The following is a 21,087-nucleotide window of genomic DNA, read 5'->3' as shown; positions in this document are numbered from 1 at the left end:
CAAGCAGGAGCTCGCAGAAACTCGACCAGCCCCGCGGGCGGGCAGACACCGGCGAGCGGAGGCGACAACGGCGGCGGGGGATGACGGGGAGGAGAGGCGCAGGAGGGGCGACCGGAGGGGGGCGGCGAGAGCCCCCCCCACCGGCCTGACCCCACCCCCGACAACCCCTCGCCCTCACCAGCCTACCTCCCCACAACCGGGCGGACAGAGGAGCGGAGCTCCCGACACGGCGAGGTCGCCAACACCACGCGAGAGCCAACCTGAGAAGCCAGCGGGGGAGACCGGCACCACGGGCCGTCTCGACGTCGCGACCGCCTCCCGCCCGCACGCGCCGACCTCGGCGGGGGTGGCTGGGGATGGCGCGAGGGCGCGGGAGCCGGGGCCGGAGCCCCGTCCCCGCCCACGCACCACCAGCCAACCGCCACCACACCACTCCCCGCCGGGGTGGGACAGCGGCAGCCAGGCGCGGGGGAGATGGAGCAGGGGGGCACGCGACAGCGGCGCCCGAGACGACCCTCTCCATCCGGGGCCGGCAGGCAACAGGCAAGCACCCGCGGAGGAGGAGAGGGGGCGACGGGGCCGGGGCCAGAGCCCGGGCCCACGACGCTCCCCACACACACACAACGGGGGTGCACAGCCGATGCCGAGCCGCCCATACAACTTCGCGACGCAAGACGGGGCCGAGGAACCGGCCGACCGCGGCCTCAGGAAGAGCCCACACGCGGGCACCACAACGCCGGGTCCGGGAAGACCACCGACACTGCCACCAGGAAGGAAGAGGAGGAGGGGAGGCGAGGAGAGGGAGGAGGGAGGGAGGGGCAGGCAGCGGGACACACCAGCCGCCCCCCAGCGACCCGACCTCACCGACCTCAACCCCCGCGCACACGCGCCGCTCCGACAAGCCGACCCGCCGGCAGCCACGCCACCGGCCACCGCCGCCTGACGGGGCAAGGGCGGCGCGACACACGGGAAGGAGCCCGAGCGCCTTCCCCGACGGCCGCAGCGGGACCCGGGGAGCGAAGCACCACAGGGTCACGGAGACCCGGGACCGGGACACGGATGAAGAGCGAGATTGGAGACGCACACAGCAGGCGCGGCAGCAGGAGCCGCCCGGCCAGCGAGCGAGGCCTGACAAAACGGTGACAACTGGGAGCCGAGGGCCGGCGGACCCCCGCAAGCGCGGAGCGGGGGCACGGGAGAGGAGGGCCTCCTCGACACGGACGGACGGGACCGTCGAACCGGATGGCGGCCAGGCGGCACACCAGCCCCCCGCACCACGCGGGATCTCACCGCCAGCACCCTCCAGGCGCAAGGGCGGTCCCGCATGGGGGGAGGGGAGGCGCCAGGCACAGCCACACAGCCGGGGACACGCCACCGCGCGACTCGGCCACCCCTCACACGCACACACCGCCTCCGACGATGGGGGTGAACGCCAGGCCCCGCAGCACCACAGGCCACACCGTCGCAGCCATCTGACCCCCGACCCCAAAGAGGGCTCGCCGGCGCACGCAAGCGACACGAGGCCGCAGCGGGCCGCGAGGGGGCCACCTGCGGGGGCATGGCATCAGACCGCGGGGGGAGAGGCGCCAGAGGCGCGACGGGGAGCCGCGGGGAACACCTCGGGCCAACAAAAGCCGGGTCCTCCCGGAAAACGGACACGGGATGCCACCGCCACACGCCCGCGCGGTCCCGTGGCACGCCTGGGACGCCGGCAGCCCGCCTCCAGCGACCCCACGCGTTCCCCGACGCGCACCTGAGGCCCCCCACCGGGGCCCACAATGCGACACCGCCAACGCTCTCGACACCGGGCACCTACTGCCACCGGCTTCCTGGGGTCTCCATCCACCAACATCCGAGCCCCCGGCCCCGGGGGCCGCCACCCCGCGGGAACGCTCCCAAAGCCGATGCGGCCGAGGGGAGACCCAACGGGCCCAAACCCGTGGCCCCGCCGCCGCCACCCTCGCCGGCGGCGACCGGCCAGCGGGCCGCGGACAGCCCAGGGCGGGAAGCGAGCAGAGAGCCACCCCACGCCAGGGCCACAGGGGCAGCGCGGGACAAGCCACACGCAACCCCAGGGGCCCCGGGTGGTAAGCGGAAGGCCAGACAACACCAGAGGCATGCGAGCGACCGCAGGGCCCCTCCGTCGGGCCCGTAAGGCAACGGGACGCCCGGCCCTGGCCCAGCGGGACCCTCCCCCGACACGGGGGGGAGGCGCGGGCCACGGCAAGGTAGAGGCGCGAGAGGCAGCGTCCGGCCCCCAGCGGAAGGGGCCGGGAAGAACGAGCGACCATCGCCACCTAACGCACAACAACCCAAGCCATCCGCGTCGTCAGCAGCGTGGCTACCGACACGCACCAGGAAGAGGAAGGAACGGCGCGGCAAGCGGGGGATACGGCACCCCATCACGTAGGCACGTCCCTCTCGGATCGCTAGAGAAGGCTTTTCTCACCGAAGGCGAGCCGCACCCCGCCAGCCCCCACGTGCGCCTCTCACCGGGCACAAAGGGCCCCAACACCAAGGGAGCATCAACCCAACCCGGGGGACGGGCCCGAGGATGGGCGGAGGGGTCTGCGGCACAGGTAAGGAAGTCACCTGCCCCCCCACGGACGCGCAGGGGGCACCAGAGGCCGGCCGGGCGAGGCCACGGGCCGTGGCAGCAGCAGCCGGTGCTGCGCCCAACGCTTCCTTTTCCTCACCACCTCGACCCCCCAGAGGCTCCCGCACACCAGGCAGCACACACCAGCGAGGAGGCTGCAGCGGCACACCCGGGAGAGCGCACGCTGGGGTGGCAAGGGAGCGACACCACCACTCGGTTCCAGGCGCCTGAAAGGCAAACGACCCGGACCGCTCCAGGAGCACCGCACAGAGCCGAGCAGAGCCGGACTCTGCCGGACGAGCCCCACACCACCGCGGGAGGGGGCCCGCCCACGCCGTGACACGCCGGCACGGCAGAGGGCGAAGGGTGTCCGCCACGTCCGAGGACCCCCGCCCGGACCCCCACACCAGCGCACCTCCAGGCGGCACGAGGCAGAGGGAGCGGAGATCGAGCCGGGTTCCGCACCCCTGGCCTCTCCCACCGCACCGAGGCAGGGGAAAGAGGAACCAGGAGCCCGCAAGACAGAACGAGAAGCTCGGCAGCATTCGCCATGAACGGCCGTCCCTCGTCTGTAAGCGGCTTAGGCCCGGCCCGGGAGAGCGCCACATCACCACATCGGTCAGTCGCGGTCTGGAATTGTGACATCACGCGAGGCACAGGGGGTCACGCCCGGCGAGGACAGCCGCCAGAGAGGGGGTCCGTCGCAGCCTCACCGGCCCCTTGCCTCCTCAGCGGCGGTGGCCAACCCCAGCGGAGGAACGCCTGACACGCACACGCGGCATGAAGCCGCTACTACCGACTCAGTCTCAGGAAGGGGTCTCGTCAGCCACCGCTACACAACGGGCCGCCTGCGGCAGAGAGCGGACACGGGTATAGGACCCAGCGCCCGGCCTCACCCCCGCCGCTCTCGGGGCAAATCGTAAGCCGGAGATGGCAGCACCGTCGCAGGGCTCAACCGGGATCGCACACCGAAGCTGCCGCACGAACCCAGGCAGGCAGCTCGGCCGCCGGATGGGCAGGGGAGACGCAGTCCGACGCCAGGCCGCCGGCAGCCCATCGCGCTCTCCCCCTGCCCCCCAGACGCGAACCCAGGGGCCCAGCTCTCCTGGCGACGGTCGCCAGGAGACAGCGTGTCAGCACCTACCTGCAGATCCAAAATGACAACTGCAGGCGTACAAATGCCCTTCCAGGGGACAACGGGGACAACCTATGCGACACAGCCACCCCCTCAGATGGGGGCCCGGGTCACAGGTCCCCAAAAACATACCCATCGACGACAGGGCGTGCTCCTGTGGCCACCTGGTCGACCCAAGGACTTAGAAAAGCAAACACACGCTCACAGTCCCACCAGCGGCCACGACCGGGTCCCCTCGTGCGGGCGACGAGTGTCGGGCCGGGAGCCCCGGGCCTCGCAGCCCCGTCAACGGCCCCGATCCGGTCCCCTCATGCGGGCGACGAGTGTCGGGCCCGGAGCCAGCCCCGTCGACGGCCCCGACCTGGTAGCCTAGTGCGGGCGACGAGTGTCGGGCCCGGGGTCCGGGGCCTCGCAGCCCCGACGACGGCCCCGACCTGGTGGCCTAGTGCGGGCGACGAGCGTCGGGCCCGGGGCCCGGGGCCTTGCAGCCCCGATGACGGCCACGACCGGGTCCCCTCGTGCGGGCGACGAGCGTCGGGCCCGGGGCCCGGGGCCTCGCAGCCCCGATGATGGCCACGACCGGGTCCCCTCGTGCGGGCGACGAGCGTCGGGCCCGGGGCCCGGGGCCTCGCAGCCCCGACGACGGCCCCGACCTGGTGACCTAGTGCGGGCGACGAGCGTCGGGCCCGGGGCCTGGGGCCCGGGGCCCGGGGCCTCGCAGCCCCGACAATAACCCCGACCTGGTGGCCTAGTGCGGGTGACGAGCGTCGGGTCGGGCCCGGGGCCCGGGGCCCGGGGCCTCGCAGCCCCAATGACAGCCCCGACCCGGTTGGTGGCCTAGTGCGGGCGACGAGTGTCGGGCCCGGGGCCCGGGGCCTCGCAGCCCCGACAACGGCCCCGACCTGGTGGCCTAGTGTGGAGGCAGTGATAAAGGGAGTGCTGGTCGACCCCATGCACTCTAACGGTACTCCAGCAAGGTGACATTCAGGAGCGCGCAGACACCTAACCACCCCTGCAGCTGCCTGCCTGCTCACTTGCAAGCCTCCAGGCCCAATCTCCGAGCAGCACACGAGCCAGCCAGGTCCCAGCAGGGCTGGGACTCTCCCGCCTGCAGCTTGGGGACTTTGTCACACCCTGTCCCGGGCTCTCCACCCACTCGCTTCCCCTTGCCGGCTCCGGAGCACTCTACAGCTACAGCAAGGCTGCCTGCCACCAGGTGGAGTCAGACAGCCAGCACCAAGGAACAAAGGGACAGCACGCCGGATGCATACGGCCGGACAATGAATCCGAGAGAGGCAGGGAAATGTGTGTCATCTCCTCCCTCCCTCCCTCCCTCCCTCCCTCCCTCCCTCCCCTTGCAGGGGGTACCGGCTGGTCCCGGCCGCCAGGTCGCTTGCCTTGCCTTGCCTTGCCTCTCATTTATAACCAAACTGTGTTGTGACTGTTACTGGTGAAATGTGAACATTTTGTTTTGATTGGGGAGAATCGTGTTGGAGTAGTGAATGACCACGCATCTGCTGTGACAGCATAAATCTGACCTATCAGCACATTCTTGGGGGAAGGGGGGATACACTTGGTCACACACAGGTAAAGGGAAAAGGCAGCCAGAAAATAAAAAGGAACCACCAACATCGAGAGAGAAAAGGGAGGGAGAGAGAGAGAGAGAGAGAGAGAGAGAGAGAGAGAGAGAGAGAGAATGAGAATGAGAACTGAAAGGAAGGCAAAAGTAAGAATCAAAAAAAAAAAAACAGGAACACAAAAACTAGGGAAGGAGAAAGACAACATAAAGGGAAGCAATGGAAGCAGTAGGGGAAACACACACACACACACACACACACACACACACACACAAAACAAACGGCCAGACAGACACGAGTGAAAGAGATGAGGGAAGAAAATAAATCCAGAATGAGACCGCGAGAGAAAAGGCTCTAGGAAAAGGGAGAGAATGTAAAGATGAACAATGTCGAATAAAGGTGGGAGTCAGAAGTGAAATTCTTTGAGACGCAGGGGAGTGGGAGAAGGAGAGGGGACAGGTCAAAGGAGAAAGCGAAAGAAAGAGAGGAAAGCGGCGGTATTCAGCAATCAAAACAGAGAGAGGGGGAGTCTAAAAGGAAAGGAGAGATCCAAGAAGAAAGAAATAAGGAAACATCCCTAGGGAGGCAACAGATTCCCCCGCCTGGACGGAGCAGGAGAGCACCTAGAGAGACGCACACACAGTGCAGTCCCGGCCCGGTCGGTGGAAGGACGGTTTGTGCATTTGTGCAGCGCCGCGCGACCGACCGCCCGCCCGCCCCGCCCCCCCGCCGCCGCCGCCGCCGCCGCCGCCGCCGCACGGGCCAGCAAGCCAGAAGCCCGACTGTGTTTACTGCGCCTGCGCTAAACCGACTGTTTCCCTCCCTCCCCCTCCCTCCTTTCCTCGACCCCCCAAACTCCACGCCAACCGCCACCCCGAGGCCCCGCGAGACTTGAGACTAGTTTACATGCGGGCGCCATCTTGGCTTGGGGTTAATGGCGTACAGCCACACCCTCATTCCTTTCCCAAGCCCTTCCCCATTAACCTGATATCAAGGGTAGTGGAGACTAGTAAGTGCTGGTGCCAGATTCCACCTAACCCTAACCCTGGACCAGGATGGTAAAGTACAGACATGGCGAAATTGTCACGATGTTCTGCATTCTTGGGTCTTTCAATATTTTGAAAACAAAGAGCAAGCAGAGCAGTTTGAAGTGCAGGAACCTGATTGATCCTGTCCACTTTTCCGACACCGAGTTAACGTGTTAGCATTTCAAAGTGAATTGTGGCTAGCTACCATGATGACAACAAACTAAGCTGAAACCGCAGGGAGCCTCAGGGCTGAGAAATGAGGCCTCTGACCATGGGCAATGAGGTCCTGTCTTCTGGCTGATAGTCTGGGCGTGCGAGATCACCCCAGACATGTGTAAGGTTTATTAAGGAGTCTTTATTAACCAAGCTTGGTGATAACAGAGCACTCTATAAATAGCAAGTCAAAAGTCCATATTGCAACCCAATCAATCATAATTCAAGCAAACATAATTCCAAAAAGAACAAATGGTCATTACCCTTAAGTACATTCATTCACCTTAAGATCTATGTCCCAGCTTCCCCAACCTTATGGGTCATGCTAAGACACGTGCAACACATAATCTGACACAATTAAAACCTGCAAACATTCACCTTTCCCTGGCTTCCCTGCCCACATCCCACCACTGCTAGGCCACACCTCTCCTGGAACGCCTGATTGTGCACAGCCCAGAAACAACATTAGCATAGCCATTGTCTCATCTCAGCAGTACTCAGGGACCGTGCGCAGGGGATTACCTGTGCTGGGTCGGACAAGAGTCAAGGTAGCTGAGTAACTGAAGGACCTGAGCAGAAAGCGCAAGGCCCGCTTCCCGCGCCTTTTAAAGGGCTGGTGAGGGGAGTGGTCACAAAACAATGCAATCCCGTCCCCTCTCCGTTGACAGGTGAGCACAGGCAGGCAGGAGCAAACAGGTGGGCGGTGCGGGGGAGTGGCTGAGGATGAAATTAGCATTCCGTTGCTGTTAGGCCCCACCTTCAGGGCAGGGTGGGGGGGGATACAGCCACTTGCCCACTGTCAATGGGTGCTGGCTATGATGGACCGCACCCCATAACATTCCACACTTCTCTTGTAATACCTGTCAGTCATGTGTAACATCCAGCCATCGGTTCACTCCCTAATTGGCCTCCGGCTGCAGCAGAGCTGTCTCAAACCCATTGCCAGGAGTCTAATCCATCCGCACTGCACACAAATGCCCTGGTTGTCTTTTAACTCGGCAAGTGTTTTCACTGCTGAAGTAAAGCAAGTAATGGCAGGCATCCTGGGACTGGTTTATGTCAAATATTGCTAACTATAACGCTGTGCCAGCATCGTTGCCTATTCTCATTTTTTTTTTAAGATAAGTAGGAATGAGGAAGGTGACAGCGCAGTGGCTCATTGACTTCCATACGACAGGATTCCATACTTGTGCTGGTTTATATCCAATACAAGAGGTAAAGAAATTGCAAAAGGTAATACAAGAGGTCCTCGCCTGGAATGCGCCCTGGGATCCTGTACAGGCGCCGGTTCTAGTCCCAGCAGCTCCATTTCCCTTCCATCTCCCGGCTTGTGGCCTAGGAAAGCAGTCGAGGATGGCCCAAAGCCTTGGGACCCTGCACCTGCGTGGGATACCCAGAAGAAGTTTCTGGATCCTGGCTTCGGCTCAGCATAGCGGTCACTTAGGGAGTGAATCATCGGATGGAAGATCTTCCTCTCTGTCTCTCCTCCTCTCTGTATATCAGACTTTCCCATAAATAAATAAATCTTGAAAAAAGAAATTCAATGAATATGTCAAACAGGAAATAAATGAAAGTGGACATTCTTAATCATAAATTAAGAATACATTGGAGGAAATTAAAAATACAGTGGATAGTGTACATAGCAGAATGAGGACAGCAGATGAAAGAAGCTAAGATTTGGAAGATACTCCCTGTCACCAGGGGAAAATAATCAAAAGTATGGAAGCAGACCTGGGAAACGCTAAAAAGTACAGAAGGAGATGCTGTATTTCAACATGTGTAAAATGAAATAGTAAGGCAAAATTCCATGCTTTGTAAAAAATTAGAAAACAACATCCAGGTGGGGCAGAGAACTCCCAACAGGCTTGACCAAAAGTGACCACGACATAAGATAATCTAGCTTTCTTCCACTGGGAACAAGGAAAAAATTCTTAATTGTGAATGTTGAAAAAAATAAAAAGCATTGACGTATAAAGGAATGCCAGTTACATTCACAGCACACCTCTTACAGTAAACTCTACCCACCAGAAGAGAATGGAGTGACTTATTCCAGATTCTAACAGCAAAAAATTATCACCCCAGGATAATCTACCAAGAAAAGTTTAACTCTCCAAAAATGAAATAAAATTCGTCCACAGTAAGGAAAAGTTAAAAGAATGTCTCTCTTTCGAACATGCCCTACAAAGGATACTGACACGTGTTCTGTTGACAGAGAAGGGGAATAGCACCCAACCAAACAAAAGGCAAATGTGCATCCCAGTGCAGTAATGGAAGAATGCATCAACACACAACCCATTGCTGCAACAACAGGGCTATGTAACTGTATGTCAGCACGCCCTGCTGCATTCTCACTTAGGGATAGCAAGGCCAAGACAGGCTGGCCCCAAGCAGCTCCTGTTTCTGATGGGGAAGCCAGGGTACCGGGCAAATTACCATCCACGCACATTAACCAGGAGGCTACATGGCTTAAAATCATCAATCATCTAATTGTTACTTACAGGAAATATAACTTATCAAGACAGATAAAAATCTCACTCAAGGATTTTGACTTTTTTTTAGTTTTGTCTCTTCCAAGCACTGTTTTCCTTTATTAAACTCTTAACTGACACTAAAGTCAATATGCAGTATCATTTTGTTCAAGATTCTTCATTTGCATTTCTTCAGTGCCGCATTAGTGATTCAGTAGCATATTCTTTAACTTCATGGTGTTGTAAATTTCTATTTTTCTTCCTTCCTGTTGTTGCTTTGGTTTTGTGGTTTTTCAAAAAACAGAGATGTCTAGCAGCTGTGTAATAGAGGCAGTCATTTCCAGCTATGAGGAGACAATGCAGTACAATTTCTACATCCAGATCAAAGACTCCTGATAAAACTAATTATACCTTGACAATAGGATGCTGGACTGCCTGCCATTGTCCATGTCTGCAATGATGGATATATGACTATTTATGCAAAGTTAGAATATAGGAATAATATGGGGGAATTAAGTGGTAAATCCCAGGGCCTCAGAACAGTAGCAGAAAATGGCAATAAATAAATAAATAGGTTACAGAAGCCATTGCTCCTTACGATCAACATTTTCCGGAGTTGTTAAATGATACTTACACCTGGTTTCTAAACTTTCACTTGGTCTTAGATTCCTGAGCAAAAGCATCTTGGGGTCCTGGCTTATAGCCTCATTTCTCCAGCATCCGCTCTAAGATGGAAGCTGATTCCATTGTGAAGGACTCCCAGGATGTGCAGTTGGACCTCCAGACCTTTTACCAGGGATATGGCTGGCCACACTCAAAAGACCAAACAGCCAGGTCACATAGAGGCCTCAAAGCACAGCCAAAATGAGAGCGTACATTCATTTCACAGCTGCACCCACTCTGCCATGCACACAGTAAACAGGCAACTCTTCCATCCCATTCTCACCAAAGTAAAAAGCAGGTCAATTCATACATCGTCATGTCTTTCCCTTTTTTTATGATGTATTTATTTTTACTGGAAAGGCCAATTTAGAGAGAGAAGGAGAGACAGAGAAATATCTTCCACATGCTGCTTCACTCCCAAAGTTGCTTCAGTAACCAGAGCTGAGACAATCCAAACTCAGGAGCCAGGAGCTTCTTTTGGGTCTCCAACATGGGTGCAGGATCCCAAGCTCTGGGCTGTCCTCTGCTGCTTCCCCAGGCCACAAGCAGAAATCTGGAAAGGAAAATGGGACAGTCGGAACATGAAGCAGTGTTCACATGGCACCCTCACGCATGCAGGACACGGAGTCACTGAACCCACATGCCAGGCCTGACCTTATCATTCTACCTTATCTCCCAGCAGAAACGCAGTCAGAGCATGCCTGCTGCTACAGATTTCTCGCTAAGTCCATGAAAGTTTTAGAGCTAAGTATGCCCTTGCTAACATTCTAAAGGATACATAATGTCTACTTGATCAGAGAGCAGACGCATAAAGAGTTAGCTGGACAGCAGGACAGTTAGAAATGGTTCTGCCCTACTGTGCCATCAGGGATGCCCTCCAGATCCATTGGGCCCCCGAGCAGTGCTTGTTTGTGATGGGGGAAGCCAGGCTACTGGGCAAACAGGTGCCTGTAATAGAAGCCGCACTTGGAAGAGCAGGGCTATGGGAACAGAGCCACCCTGGGTGTTAAAGAACTCCTGGGTCAGAACCACAGCACCTATAGGACTGAAACTAAAGAGCCCTTTGCTCTGCCCCGGCTTCCGTGTAAATATTGGGTCAGTGACACTGCAGGTAAAACAATCAATTACCATTGACATACAATGTCTTTGTTTTACTAGTCTCATAGTCCGAATGCAACGAGGTGATGGGGAGTGACCCCCAAGGAGGCACTGACACAGCCCTTGTTTCTGCTAGTCCCTTATGTAGATAGGCCCAAGATTCACTGCAGCTTTGCAAAAAATTCATCCAGCCCATGCCTTGCTTTGCTCCCCACTCCATGCTCATGTTTGTGTCCAGCCACCTCAGCCCCAGGGGCCAGGACACCTGTCCTGTGTTCACTGCCTGCACCCCATTACCTGGCCATCCTCTGCGAATCCATTCACATTTAGTTAAACTGATTTGGTGATGAAAGCTATATTCTGATATAAATTACTGAAAACTATCCACATATCCACAGCCCATGTGGGGTGCTAGCAGCAGAGGAAAGCCTATCCTGCTACGCCATGGCACTGGCAGAAAAGCATCATACTTTTATAAGCCAAAGTAATGATTTGGGGATATATCACCAATATGAATCACAACATCAATGAAAATCTGCTATCATTATGGAAATAAACAGTGAACCAAGCCTCGGAGCTAGTGGTTAAGATGACACTTGGAGCAGCTGCATCCCATCCAAGTAACAGTCTGAGCTGACGCTCTGCCCGCTTGCAGCTCACTGCTGAGGAAGACCTGGAGAGGCAACAAGTGAGGGCCCAGCAGATCAGGTCCCCAAAACAACTGGGAGCCCAGGTGTGGCTCTTCACTCAGCCTTGGCTACTGTGAGCATTTGGGGTGTGGGGCAGCACACAGGGGCTCTCTCTCACGTGTCTGTCTCTCAAATAAATCAAACAGGAACCTGGCATAACCGGACACACTTATTTATGAAATTGTATACACAATTCTAGGTAAGAGAGAAATCAGTGTAAGGGTATGAGCAAGGTATAAGGAAAGGAAGCTTCTGCAGCAAGACCTGACGCAGCTCCGCAGCCCGTCCTGGGAGCACATCACACGGGAAGCCCAGCATCTCCCCAGGCCTGACTCAGCTCCGCAGCCCGTCCTGGGAGCACATCACGCAGGAAGCCCAGCATCTCCCCAGGCCTGACGCAGCTCCGCAGCCCGTCCTGGGAGCACATCACGCAGGAAGCCCAGCATCTCCCCAGGCCTGACTCAGCTCCGCAGCCCGTCCTGGGAGCACATCACGCAGGAAGCCCAGCATCTCCCCAGGCCTGACGCAGCTCCGCAGCCCGTCCTGGGAGCACATCACGCAGCAAGGCCAGCATCTCCCCAGGACTGACGCAGCTCCGCAGCCCATCCTGGGAGCACATCACGCAGGAAGCCCAGCATCTCCCCAGGCCTGACGCAGCTCTGCAGCCCGTCCTGGGAGCACATCACGCAGGAAGCCCAGCATCTCCCCAGGCCTGACGCAGCTCCGCAGCCCGTCCTGGGAGCACATCACGCAGGAAGCCCAGCATCTCCCCAGGCCTGACGCAGCTCCTCAGCCCGTCCTGGGAGCACATCACGCAGCAAGGCCAGCATCTCCCCAGGCCTGACTCAGCTCTGCAGCCCGTCCTGGGAGCACATCACACAGGAAGCCCAGCATCTCCCCAGGCCTGACGCAGCTCCGCAGCCCGTCCTGGGAGCACATCTCACTCTATGAAGTCCTGCCATACCCCAGTCAGTTTAGGAGTGGTCCCAACATTTCTCCTAAACAAGGAACCCTAGCAACATTCTGATGGAGCCGCCCTGTCTTCCAACTTCAGATGTTCAAGCTGAGCAGACATTGTGTCTCTTTCCCGTGCAGTGAACAGAGTGTTTCCTCTGGCGCGAGCAGCAAGCCTAACTATTTCCTCCAGAGACTCTTCCTTACTAACAATGTTCTACCCGGGAGCTCCCTCTGCCGTGACGGCCTTGGTGTCTCAGATAATGGAGACTTGACACTAAGAACTAGAGTTCCAACTGGTAAACCACATCCAGAGCCTCTTTGTTTTAATTAGCTGGCATGTGATGGTGCAAAACAACTTGGGACTACACAATGAGGATGTGTTAGTTCAGATCGCATCTTGGGCGCTTGAGAACTGCGACCCTCAATCAGACGTTCACACTTTTAGCTCTCAGTTATGACCATCTGATATAATAACACTTAACAGACAAAAAGCATGCTATGTATATGGGAGCCTTTGTGACTCAAAGACATTGCAGTGATGCAAAATAAATGCTTTTAGATCAATGAGCATGCCAAAGCTTGGAATAGATTATTTCTTACTGGGACTTAAAGAATGAATCTGGAATAGTAGATCTGAAGCACCATGCACTGACCTGTGTACAAAGACTTCCCATGGGCAGGCTGGGTGGCTCCACAGTCGTCCCACCATGCTCTGGTTGCAGGCCGGGTGGCTCCACAGTCATCCCACCATGCTCTGGTTGCAGGCCGGGTGGCTCCACAGTCGTCCCACCATGCTCTGGTTGCAGGCCGGGTGGCTCCACAGTCGTCCCACCATGCTGTGATCGCAGGCTGGGTGGCTCCACAGTCGTCCCACCATGCGCAGGCTGGGTGGCTCCACAGTCATCACACCTTGCCCAGGTCACAGGCTGGGTGGCTCCACAGTCATCACACCTTGCCCGGTCACAGGCTGGGTGGCTCCACAGTCGTCACAGGCTGGGTGGCTCCACAGTCGTCCCACCATGCTCTGATTGCAGGCTGGGTGGCTCCACAGTCGTCCCGCCATGCTCTGATCGCAGGCTTGGTGGCTCCACAGTCGTCCCACCGTGCTCTGGTCGCAGGCTGTGTGGCTCCACAGTCATCACACCTTGCCCGGTCACAGGCTGGGTGGCTCCACAGTCATCACACCTTGCCCGGTCACAGGCTGGGTGGCTCCACAGTCGTCCCACCATGCTCTGGTTGCAGGCTGGGTGGCTCCACAGTCGTCCCACCATGCTCTGGTTGCAGGCTGGGTGGCTCCACAGTCATCACACCTTGCCCAGTCACAGGCTGGGTGGCTCCACAGTCATCACACCTTGCCGGGTCACAGGCTCCTTGCAGCTGTTCACACTGTCTGTGATGCTCACAGTCTGGTCTTGCAGCAGTCCCTACATCCATCACAGCCTTTGGACTGGGCATTTCATTGAGCAGACTCCTCCTGACAGACACAGGAAAATGTGGAAATTCAAGTTATTATGGCTGCAACCCAAAACTGACATTTCATGAAAACAGGCTGCCTTCATTGACTCAGGCACCGTCAGATTATTTTCATACATCAGTATCTACAAAAACTCAACAGCAGTGGGAGAGGAACACTTCAACATACGCAACTAGGCACCGTGGCCTGATTCTCTATGACAAAAGTTCGTCTTCCTACAGAATCACTACTAAAGTCAATGCTTTTGGAGCAAAGTGTTGTATCTAGATGGCCTTTAAAATGAATGCAAATCCCGTGAACGTGTTTCGAAGCATGAGAACTGGATTATGCTTATTAAACAGAAGTTTATCTTTTGAGACAGAAGCCTGCATTGGTCCTGCTCCATCACATAATGTCTGGCATTTGGCTCAAGCACTGAATTATCTCTGGGTTTAAAGATATTGTGGTAGTGCTGTCTCTGAAACGATATCTACCTCTCAATCCTTGCAGATTCTGAAAATTTAATTTTGTGTGTAACAGTGTGCCATTTCACATGTACGAATGATATTCTACACTTATTAATTTTTTCGACAGATATTAGTATTGATATTGATCAGCTAAGACAGACAACAGTGACAGGTGCGGTGGCCTAGTGGCTAAAGCCCTCACTTTGAATGCGCCAGGATCCCATGAGAACACAGGTTCTAATCCCGGCAGCTACACTTTCCATCCAGCTCCCTGCTTGTGGCCTGGGTGGGAAGTCTGGCCCAAAGCCTTGGGACCCTGCTCCCTGTAGCAGACCTGCAGGAGGTTCCTGGCTCCTGACTCCAGATCAGCGCAGCACTGGCCGTTGTACTCACTTGGGGAGTGAATCATCACCGGAGGATCTTCCTCTCTGTCTCTCCTCCTCTCTGTATACCTGGCCTTGTAATAAAAATAAAAATAAATATTAAAAAAAAAGGGAAAATAGTGGTAGTCACAAATAAAAGCTAATGATAACATATTTTTCCTTTATAATCCATAAATTGGCCCCAGCGAGATAGCATAGTGGTTAAGCTCCACGCCTTGCACGCACCAGAATCCCATACGGTCGCCAGTTCTGATCCTAGTGGCCCTGCTTCCCATCCAGCTCCCTGCTTGTGGCCTGGGAAAGCAGTCAAGGATGGCCCAAAGCCTTGGGAAACTGCACCCGCATGGGAGACCTGGAGGAGGTTTCTCTCTCCTGGCTTCAGATCGGCACAGCACCGGCCGTTGTGGTCACTAGGGGAGTGAGTCATTGGAGGATCTTCCTCTCTGTCCCTCCTCCTCTCTGCATATCTGACTTTTCAAGAAAACTAAATAAATCTTTAAAAAAAAATCTTTACATCGATATGAAGATGGAAGTTGCAAAATAGACAAATATTGGCACACTCCATCTTCACATGATGGAACAAGTACCAGGAAGTAAGGAATGGGAAAGGGGACTGTCAGGTTTGGGGGGAGGTTTTGCTCCTACCATTACAGACAACGCAGAATGTTGGCTCCCCACTAGATGGCGCCACTGCTGGAACGCGACATTTGTCCTTATCTGCACCAGTGACTTCCTAAGCTGCCTTTCCGGGGTCCACTAAAAGGAGTAAGAGAAGTTGGTGCCAAATTAGAACAAGAAAACAGGACAATCTTTTAACACAGAAGCACTTCTGTTGGTGATGCTAGCTATTACCATGACAACCTCCTCCCGGGCAAGTAATTGTATTTGTTGGACTTACATTCCTCATCCACTGGTTAGCAGACCAGTAACCTGGGTCAACGTCACAGTTCTAGTATAACTTACATTATTTACTTGTGAGATCCTTATGATCTTAGGGGACCTCTTAAGCCTGCAGAGGAGGGGATGATATTAAATGACACTTATCAGACAGGTTCGATGGCATACCCAGCTGCATAGGATATGGGGAACGCTGTTTCCATGCACATCCGCAATCATGGCTGATGGCTCTTAACCAGCAGCAAGGAACCGCAGCTGTTTCTATCCAAGCCACTGGATTTTATTGTCATATTCTTAACCAGACTCATTCAAGACATATAGATATAGGTATAGATATAGATATATATACTCACATATGTGCGGGAAAGCCTTAGTCATGTCATTGGATACATTGAGGATGTGTTGAGGATAGCAGTGTGACAAGTGCACAAGTCACTGTACTCTAAGCCTGCAGCAGGAAGCCCATAGTGATTCCCTTCAAATGGGACTAAGCAGCCCAGCTTCTATCACCTTGCATGCAGCAGGGTGGTCTCCTCCAGCTCCTGAAATCCTTCAGCAGCCTAAACAAAACCATCTGTGGAAATTAGTAACGGCACTCAAAGCACGTGAGATTTGGCAAGGACAGGTTGCTAACCAAAGTGGTTTCTTTCCATTTACCACCAAGAAAAAGCAGGCAGTTCCTATATAGGAATAGATCATCAGGTTTGGCTCCCAGTACTAGGTGTTCTTTCTACCCTTGCTTAAATTCTAGCACTAACATTAATTTGTTTTTCCACACAGTCTTTAAATGTTTTAAGAGTCCATATATGTGGGCCTGGCGGCGTGGCCTAGCGGCTAAAGTCCTTGCCTTGAATGTGCCGGGATCCCACATGGGCGCCGGTTCTAATCCCGACAGCTCCACTTCCCATCCAGCTCCCTGCTTGTGCATCACATCAATCAGAGCAAGCACTTGTATGCAGAGCCCAGCAATTTGGAATTGACCATGTTGTTTTTGGAAGATCAACTACAACCTATCAATCAAAGACTTTCATTAAAGTGTGACTGGGAATATACCCCCTTTTGTGGTATTCCCGTTCGTTGGAATCAATCTTCATTACCTTGGGATAGCACAAGACAGCATTTGTGTGCCAGGAAAATGTTTCTGGTCAATAGTTCAAACTGGAATGAGAAATTGGATCCATTCTCAGGGAAGTTACACAAGGTTCCAGGTACCTGGTTTTGAGGAACATATGTTCTCTGTTCCTTTTTACCAATGGCTACTTTACGGGAGAGTAGGAATTATTATTTTGATCATACTTACATAATGCCTTTTTGCATTATATCTGCTTAGTGTGCAAGAATAGACCCAATGATACCAAGCAATGACGTAACATCACTACAGCGTTAATATGTTTATGCCTTGTAATTCACAACAAAGAGGAAAGGACAGAATAATTGGCAAGGTGAATGCATTCGTGGAACTCTGCAACCTCCTAAGAAACACCTGCATCCTGTCATGAGAAGAACCCTGATTCTGAAACACCAGGAGGCAAACAGGAGATAGGAATGGTCTCGGGGTTTTGAGAATTCCCAGGAAGGACAGTTACCTTCGAGGCATCCTGTGTACTGTCTACATAGAAGTGATAGGATTGGAATCCTGGGATTTTGCACTATAAACACTGTTAATTTTTAACTGATCCATATCAGAAAATAACCCACATTATGTATTTATATCATGTATATATTGATTTTCCCATAGATACTTGCTATTTACAATTCATGCTTACTTTGTTCAATGCACTTGCTGTTCATTCCAAGAGCTGGGCGCCCAACTGGATGTTAAATAAAAATCATTTCACCTTCCTTGGAGTCTCACAAGATTTTTCTTGAACTCTTACAATGCTTGGAAACCATTCACCTGTGAAGGAATTCATAGAACACATAGGAATTAGGAAAAAAACTACTAATACAAGAACTCCATTAAGAACTAAACAAAGAATCTAACCAGAATGTTTTCAAATATTAGTGCCAACAAACGTGCAAAACTTATCACTAGTGACCAGGGACATGGTAAAAAACAAATTGGTCATCTCACTTTATCTGGGAAAGATGTTATCAGAATCATTACAGACACACTAGTGGAGCTGTGGGGAGGAGGGAATCCTCATGTGATGGCGATAGAGCTACAAAGAAGCACACCCAGTGAGAGCAGCGTCAGCTTGCTCTAAAAGCTTCAATGCCATCTCCTCTGTGCATAACTGAGAAAGAGGAAAGCAGCCCGGATCCCTGTCCTCCTGGACTCACTGAGCGTCGTGCACAGCAGCCAGGGGAGGGAAGCAAGCCAGGTCTCCATCGACAGGTGAATGGATGAAGGAAAAGGTTACAAATACACGGTGGAATAGTACTCAGTTACAAGAGTCAGATCTTAGCATCTGCTGGAAAAGACATGGATCTGGTGATCACTCTGCCCAGGACGCTAAGCCAGGTACAAAAAGGCAAATACTGAAGGGTTCCTTTAGTGCATAGGAGGCGTTTTTAGAAGCTCATCAGAAATTACAATGATGATTACTAAAAGTAACTAAGTGTGTTGAGGGAAAGGTGACAGAAGGGCTCTGGATACTGGGGAGAAAATACAGTTAGATCAAAGCGTAGGGGCAGGTATTTACAGTAAGAGTTAGGGTGTTACCTGGGTGCCAACACCACATGTTGGAAGTGCCTGGACTTCAATCTAGGCTCAATTCTGGCTTCCTGGTGATGTGCACCTTGGCAGCCAGCAGCTCAAGCAGCTATGGTCCTGGATGGAGCTCTAGAAGCTGGGCTTCAGCCTGGCACAAACCTGACCATGTGGGCACCTGCACTAAAACAACAGGTGGAATATATCTGTGTATATGTGTGTGTCTTTCAAGTGAGTAAATTAAAAAGGAAAGTAAACAACAACAACAATCTTTCAAATGAGTAAATATAAAAAAGGAAACTGCACTGCTGCGCGGGGTTATCTCTCAGAACAATGCATCACAGCCCCAGACAGATGGTAAGCCTCAAGCAGAAGGAAAGTGACAACAATGCCTCAACTCAGGACTGAACTCTACACCAAGAAATCTCTTCAGCTGCATACATCAACCCAACGTCGATATTAAAAATGAGGTATTCTTTTTAAGAAAAATAGTAAGGGATAAAGGATGCCAGAATTAAAAAAAATAATAAAGATGATAATCTGTCTCAAACACACAGAGGCCGCTGAAGACATCATGGTGTAAATTAACTCATGTGTGTATTGAAAAAGGCACTTGGGCTAGTGTTGTGGTGTAACAGGTCAAGCTGTCACATATGACCACAGTGCCAATTCGAATCCTGGCTTCCTATTTCACTTTTAAGGGATTTCTTTAGTTTTTGAAAGGCAGAGTTACAGAGCAGGACAGCCAGATCTCCTGTCAGCTGATCCACTCTTCTCCAGGAGTGCAGCAGCCAGGGCCCAGCCAGGGCCCAGCCAGGGCCACCCCAGGAACGTGGAGAGCCATGCAGGTCTCCCACACAGGTGGCTGCAAGCACCTGTGCCTTCTTCTGCTCCTTCCAAAGCACAAGGATCTTATACAGTCTCCAGTGTTTAGGCTAGTCTACTCCACTTCCCATCCAGCTCCCTGATGTTTGCCTGAAAAAGCTACATAAGATGTCCCGAGTCCTCGGGCCGCTGCATGCATTCCTGGATCCTGCTTTGCCCTGGGTGGCCTTTGTTCTGGGGCCATTTAAGGAGTGAACTAGCACAGGGCAGACTCTCGGCCTCTCCCTCTCTGCCTGTAACTGCCTCTCCAATAAAGTAAAGAACTCGTCACAAGGAAATAAGGACAGAGATGCCCCGCTCCACTGTTCACCCCTGAATGGGTCGTGACGGCTGAGAACAGGGACAGGCAAAAACCAGGAGACTCCAACACGTTCTCCCATGGAGGAGAACCTAAGCACTGGGGCCATCTGCCACAATGTCCCTTTTTCATTAGTAGAGAGAGATCAGAAGTGGAACAAGCAGGACTGGAGCTTATACTCACATGGGATTTCAACATTGTAGGCAGGGGCCTAACACACTGCACCACAATCCCAGCTGCTACAGGAAACCCACGGAGATGCTTCAGAACAGATACAGAACAGCTAAAGGAAGTGATGTCATCCTGAGAGATCATAGGTATTTTCAAGTCTGTGCTGGGGAGATGAGAAATGGAAAGAGACTTAAAACCTTCCGTGACAATTTAGAATGCAAGCCAGCACAGCTGGATTATGGAGGAAAAGGGAATAGAAAATATGGGCTTAGAAACAACGTGAAACTCTCCCTGCATTTTGTGAAAAGCCTCATTTACACTTTCAACTTGCTCAAAATCTCAAAAAAAAAAAAAAAAAAAAAAACCTGTTCAGGACAAATCATGACCAAGTTACCGTAATCTAAACTTGAAGAGAAGATCTTGAATGTGGCCAAAGAAAGAACAGCACAGAGCATAGTAAGGTGCAAGCAGGAATGCATAGCAGCTACTTCCCATCACACATCAGGACACCATCACCCAGGGCCACAATCCCCCTCCTAGAATTCACTGCCCCCGGATCTCCTGTGAACTGGACACTCAAAGCAGGAGTAGGAAGCCAGCAGCCCCATGCAGAAAACAGGACATCACTTACTAAACCGACACAGCTTCCACCTGCACTGCACTTCGCAGAGTCCTCAGGGAACCGGGCAGTGCTGTCGATGTGCTCATCTCCAGCTGGGGCTCTCAGCGCCAGAGCCAGCATGTGGTTTCACACACCTCGCAGTGCACCTCCCCGGGAGCCTGTCACTGCACAGCCAGCACACACGGCCAGCTCGTCCAGGCAGCTCCTTCCCCTTCTGTTCCAGGAGCACACGCCAGTCTCCGGCGCCGCGGGTCTTCTGGCAGAGTGATCACTGACATCGCGCTGTCTTCCTCACCCTTTCCCAGCCAGAGGATGCAGCGCCATTGTTCTGCAGGTTCCGTCTGCATGGGGTGGCGCCCGCTGAGATGCACCGCTGGGTCTGCACTCACCGCGTGGGGAGCACCACTCCACTCCGGGGCCTGCAAAGCCCACAGGACTTCTCTCTGTCTCTCATCCAGCTCGCCAGGACGTGAAACCGACTGCACAGCCTGTGGATGATCCGCAGCAGAGACACAGAGCCTGGAATTCAGAGAGGAAATGGCGAGAAAGCACAGGAGACCCTGGAAGGACCCTTCCCAGGCGCTTGCTGATGACGTCATCGGGAGACTACATTTCCCAGGAGGCTCAGCTCTGGTTCCTTAGGAACCTAGTAATGATCTTGCTATCAGGATAGAGACCTAGTGCGTCAGAACTGGTCCTTATCCAGATAGCAGAGACGTGAGAATCCGGTTCTGTGTTGACTCAAATTCTTTTTTTTATTTTTAAAGATTTATTTCATTTTTATTGGAAAGGCGGATATACAGAGGGGCCCTGTTGACTCAAATTCTGACGAAG

The 21,087-nt window shown here is 53.8% G+C and overlaps 2 long non-coding RNA genes across 5 annotated transcripts; both read right to left on the bottom strand.

The window, feature by feature from the left end:
* Positions 1-427: 427 nt before the first annotated feature.
* LOC121167094 lies at positions 428-4,424 on the bottom strand. The gene is made up of 2 exons (XR_005885542.1): positions 4,166-4,424; positions 428-4,092 (listed from the first exon to the last, which is right to left on the bottom strand). It is a non-coding gene; the product is annotated as an uncharacterized LOC121167094 (long non-coding RNA).
* A 9,268-nt stretch (positions 4,425-13,692) lies between these two features.
* Positions 13,693-20,842, bottom strand: LOC121167093. Of its 4 annotated transcripts, none has more exons than XR_005885541.1 (4): positions 20,263-20,770; positions 17,391-17,521; positions 13,776-13,898; positions 13,693-13,734 (listed from the first exon to the last, which is right to left on the bottom strand). It is a non-coding gene; the product is annotated as an uncharacterized LOC121167093 (long non-coding RNA). The 4 variants fall into 4 exon arrangements; XR_005885540.1 differs by lacking the exon at positions 13,693-13,734 and adding an exon at positions 18,290-18,455 and having other exon boundaries at positions 13,799-13,898; positions 20,254-20,842; XR_005885538.1 differs by lacking the exon at positions 13,693-13,734 and adding an exon at positions 18,290-18,455 and having other exon boundaries at positions 13,799-13,898; positions 20,263-20,840.
* Positions 20,843-21,087: the final 245 nt, after the last annotated feature.

Source organism: Ochotona curzoniae, unplaced genomic scaffold (genome assembly GCF_017591425.1).
Source record: "Ochotona curzoniae isolate NIBS_2020 unplaced genomic scaffold, NIBS_Ocur_1.0 patch321, whole genome shotgun sequence".
Taxonomy (NCBI): Eukaryota; Metazoa; Chordata; class Mammalia; order Lagomorpha; family Ochotonidae; genus Ochotona; species Ochotona curzoniae.
The sequence above is the reverse complement of the archived record's forward strand: the minus strand, read 5'-3'. Positions and strand labels throughout refer to the sequence as shown.